Consider the following 5000-nt stretch of genomic DNA (forward strand, 5'->3'; position numbering starts at 1 on the left):
AGAGAGAGAGAGAGAGAGAGAGAGAGAGAGAGAGAGAGAGAGAGAGAGAGAGAGAGAGAGAGAGAGAGAGAGAGAATATATCATTACGACTATGCTTATTTTTTCCTTCCCATCCTTTTATTTTTCACCTTGACCGGTTTTAACAACACAAAAAAAGAAGAAGAAGAAGAAAATACATCAAGATACAGAACAGATAACGAGTGAAGTGAACATTAATTACCAGAGGAACACAATGCTAACTTAGGAATAACACACGAGAAGACAAGACGAGAAAAAAAATAAAAATAAATAAATGAAAATAAGCATATATAAAAGTCCTTAGGAAAAGCTTAGACGTTAAAAATAATGGACACGAAAAAAAAGGAGGAAGAAAAAACGAAAAAAAAGACACGTATTGGAGAGAAAGATGAGAAATTTAACTGAATAGCCATTAACTTAGGAAATGACGGATGACAGAGTGGAGAGGAGATAGTAGTAGTAGTAGTAGTAGTAGTAGTAATAGTAGTAGTTGTGGTGGAAGTCGTGTGAAGTAATGTATACACAGTCTCCGTTCCCCCTCCCTGACTCATCCACTACCTTCCCACCTGTGATGCCTCCTCCGTCAAGGGTTTTCCCACCAACACCTCCTTCCTCTTCCCCCCACCTCCCTCCCCAACAAACCTGCGCCATTGTGCTGTTGGGAAAGCTATAACCTGCTGTAAGAAATGCATGAAAAGAAACAAACAATAAACAAACAAACAAACGAACAAACTAAAAACTGGTGGAATATTAAGGGAAGTGTAAATCCGTAGGTAAAGAGAGAGAGAGAGAGAGAGAGAGAGAGAGAGAGAGAGAGAGAGAGAGAGAGAGAGAGAGAGAGAGAGAGAGAGAGTAAAAATGAAACTGTTTTGCGTTTTCATCTCTCAGGCTTATACTAAGTTATTTTTTCTCTCAATAGTATTCAGTGGGTGCTCAGGCTGCCTTGCTTGCTCCCCCTCACATGTCTATTGAAACCCCGGTACACTTACTCTCATAGAAAGACAAAGTGAGTTTTTTTCTTCATATTTTTAAGTATCACCCAAGTGTTAGCCCTTAAGTGACACTCAAGTAACACCAAACAACACTTACACTAACTGATCAATAGCTGGTTTTCGGCGGAGGAAACTAGCACCACCACCACCACCACCACCAGTACCACCACAGTCGACTCACCTCACAGTACCTCACAGCACCTCACCAGCGCACCGTCAGCAGTAGCCAGGCAGCAGGTAAGCAGAATAACATCACCCCATCACCCCATCACCCTTAATCGTCACTTCTGCAACCCCACGTCCGGGAATATCAACTATTTTTGCCCCCCTTCCCCTCCCATCAACCCCTGAGGCATTGCGCGGGGCGGGATTGGTGGGGCGGGGTTGGCTTGAGGGTCTTGCGGGGCTTGTGGGACGGGGCGGGTCGGGTCAGAAAGGCGAAACTTCTGGGAAATACTGCGCACTTAAAAGTTTGCACGCGCCTCCAGTGCCCTAGCGGTGATTCCCTGAACTAAAGTTTTCATTTATGTGATTTAGACCCTTCAGACTTTAAATCTACCTCCACATAGGGTTAAAAGCGGAAAATATGGGTGAAAACGTTAAGAAATGTGAATAAAACAGTTGATTTATCTTTCTGTGAGGCTAAAAAAAAGAAGTGCCGGCTTAGCTAGCGAGACACGGCAACTATAAGCGTAGGAACGAGTTTTTGACCATCGCCAGAGATCCCGCGGGCGTACCACCACCAGTGTCCTCCCGGCAGGTGTGTGTGGAGCAGTGCAGGTGACGCGGCGGGAGGAGGACTTGCCTACATAGCTACAGGTGTGTGACGCGTGATATACAACAGGTGTGTGTGTGTGTGTGTGTATGTGTGTGTGTTGTTGTTCTTGTTCTTGTTGTTGTTGTTGTGTTACGTTTGATTAAATGGATCATTACTTGAGAGAGGAAATTCTGAAGTGATTCGAAGCAGTGAACATGAACCGCGTGGCAGTCTGCTTCGCTTTCAGCACCGAACCAGTGAACATTTTCGAGACGCTGGGTGATAATTGCTTAACGAAAGTGAGAGGGAGAGGGAGAGATGATAAAGCAGGTGCAAACAATAAAAGTGAGTGGAGGACAGGGAAGAGTGAGAGGCAGCGAGGAGGAGAAAGTGTGGAGGACGCTGTGGAGAGAGAGAGAGAGAGAGAGAGAGAGAGAGAGAGAGAGAGAGAGAGAGAGAGAGAGAGAGAGAGAGAGAAAACTTACGCAAGGATAAAAGAAACAATATAAAAAAAAAAGAATCTATATGACACAAAATATTTTAGAGAAGGAAAGATGAGGAGGAGGAAAGAGGAGGAGGAGGAGGAGGAGGAATGCACGCGAAAGAAGACGGTAATTACGTAACAATAGATAGATAGATAGATAGATAGATAGATAGAGAGAGAGAGAGAGAGAGAGAGAGAGAGAGAGAGAGAGAGAGAGAGAGAGAGAGAGAGAGACACTCACAGTTCATTTCTTCCTCCTCCTCCAAGAACAACAATACCACCACCACCACCACCACCACCACCACCACCACCAACAACAACACCTACTACTACTACTACTAGCACTATTAATCACTAATATCCGACATATTCCCCTTCCACTCCCTAACTCCCCTCCCTCTCCCTCTCAGGCCTAAATTACAGATGTCAGGGGCTGTGTTACTGGCACGGGTGTTGCAGGTGTTGCCAGGCAGGTAACCTTGGGGTGGGCTTACCTGGTCAGCTCAGGTGTGTTTGTGTACCTGTATAAGGGAAGGAAGAGTACGTCAGATTGAGGAGGAGGAGGAGGAGGAGGAGGAGGAGGAGGAGGAGGAGGAAGAGGAGGAGGAGGAGGAGGAAGTTAAGTACAGGTAACATTGGTCATTGAAGGTGATCTTTGCTAACCTCTCTTCCTCCTCCTCCTCCATTTTCTCCTCCTCTTCCTCCCTCCCCTCTCCCTTTTCCGTTTTTCCCATTTTTCTCCTTAACTTGCATTTCATTCTTCTCCTCCTCCATTTCCTCTTCCTTTCTCCTTCTTTCCTTCCCTTTTATTTTCCCATTCCCTTTTTTATCCTTTACTTCTACATCTCATTCTCTTCCTCCTCCCTCTCTTTTCTCCTTCTCTATTTCCTCCTCTTGTTTTACCTCCCTCGCTTTTCCTTTTGTTTTCCCATTTTCTTTTTTCTTTCTTTTCTTTCTTCTCCTCCTCTTTCCCCTCTCCATTTTCCTTTATTTTCTCCTTTACTTCTACATCGCATTTTCCTCCTCTTCCTCCTCCTCCTCCATCTCCTTTTCTCTCCTTTTCCTCATTTTCCTTTCTGCTCCTTCTCCTCTTTGTCCTTCGCTTTCCTCCCCACCCCTCTTCCTATCCTCCTTTCCCTTCCATTCTTTACTCAAACATTCTTACCCGTTCCTTCCCTTCCCTTCCCTTTCTCCTCCTCTCCCCTCCCCCAGGGTTACGCTTCCTCCTCCCCAATTTTCCCCTCGGGGCTTGACAGAAGATTGGGAGGACGTGGGGAGTGACGATGATGATTTGGAGCGCGTTTCCTCTCTCTCTCTCTCTCTCTCTCTCTCTCTCTCTCTCTCTCTCTCTCTCTCTCTCTCTCTCTCTCTACTCTATCATTAACTTCATGATTCAACTGTCATTCTTTTCGTATTCCTTTTATTTTCAGCACCTTTTTTAGTGTTTTTTTTTTCCCAAACTAATTTATTTTCGTTTTTTTTTTTTTTTATTTCTTCTCACTAATCGTCTTGTCGACCTTACAGCAGGTAACCAAAGTCTCGTCATGCCTGCCTTGCCGCAATTAGCTTCTCCTTCACCTGTATCCTTCCTTTCCCTCCTCCACCTCCTCCTCTTCCTCCTCCTCATTCTCGTCCTCACAGCAACAATAAACAACTTCCGAAGGCAGCCAGGCAGACAGGTGGTAAGGTAAACACATACAACTATAATGTTACCTGTCCTGTTAATTAGGGCACGGTTTCCTGAAGGATTTACTGTACACACCTGGATATGGCCTGACTGATGACTGTGTGTGTGTGTGTGTGTGTGTGTGTGTGTGTGTGTGTGTGTGTGTGTGTGATTGACTGACCGACTGGCTAACTGTGTGTGTGATTGACTGATTGACTGACTGGCTGATTGATTGTCCGAGTGAGTGACTGGCTGACTGTGTGTGACTGACTGGCTGACTATGTGTGTGAGTGACTGACTGGCCGACTGACTGCTTGGCTAATTGAGTGAGTGAGTGAGTGAGTGAGTGAGTGACTGACTGACTGACTGACTGACTGACTGACTGCTTGGCTAATTGAGTCAGTGAGTGAGTGTGACTGACTGACTGACTGACTGAATTATATAAGAGGAAACTTCTTTAAACTTCGCTACGAGGATTTGGGAAGTGAAATAGTTGACAAAGTGAGAAAAAGGGGGAGAGAGAGAGAGAGAGAGAGAGAGAGAGAGAGAGAGAGAGAGAGAGAGAGAGAGAGAGAGAGAGAGAGAGAGAGAGAGAGAATAAAAGAGGAAATTCTGCGCTCCGGTTAGGAAGGGAAAAACAAAAGGAAAAAAAAGAAAGGTGTAATACTGAGATGATGAACGGGAGGACGAAGAGGAGGAGAAAGAGTGAAGAACAGTGAAGAAAACGATGAAAGAATGATAAACTACAGAATAAAGGGAATAAAATAAGAAGACTGAGTGATGAAAGAAGAGAAATGAAACGAGATACTTGCACGATAAAAAAAAAAAGGAAATGGATAGTAAAGTGATGACAATGATAATGATAAGATAAAGTGAATAAAAAAAAAAAACAGGAAAGATTAGATAAAGAAATTAATAAGATAAATAAAAGAAGACTATCATGATATATACAAAAAGAAAAAAAAATCTAACAAAAGATAAAAAAGGGAGACAAATAATAAAGTAAAAATATAAAGCAATGAAAAAAAATATAACGAAAAAGAAAACAAAAGTGAAGGAAATGTTAACAAAAAGAAAAAAAAG

General features: G+C 43.6%; 1 protein-coding gene across 4 annotated transcripts in view; it reads left to right on the forward strand.

Annotated features, from left to right (window-relative positions):
- The first annotated feature begins 1724 nt into the window (after window positions 1-1724).
- Window positions 1725-5000, forward strand: part of LOC135115359 (ovoinhibitor-like) — a 23956-nt gene continuing 20680 nt past the window's right edge. For 3 of the 4 annotated variants that reach the window (XM_064032043.1, XM_064032045.1, XM_064032046.1), the window contains exon 1: window positions 1725-1829. The gene's annotated coding sequence lies outside the window, so the exon portion shown is untranslated. Of the gene's footprint in view, window positions 1855-5000 lie in introns of all 4 variants that reach the window. The other variant, XM_064032044.1, reaches the window with a different exon arrangement.

Source organism: Scylla paramamosain, chromosome 29, assembly GCF_035594125.1.
Source record: "Scylla paramamosain isolate STU-SP2022 chromosome 29, ASM3559412v1, whole genome shotgun sequence".
NCBI classification, from domain to species: domain Eukaryota; kingdom Metazoa; phylum Arthropoda; class Malacostraca; order Decapoda; family Portunidae; genus Scylla; species Scylla paramamosain.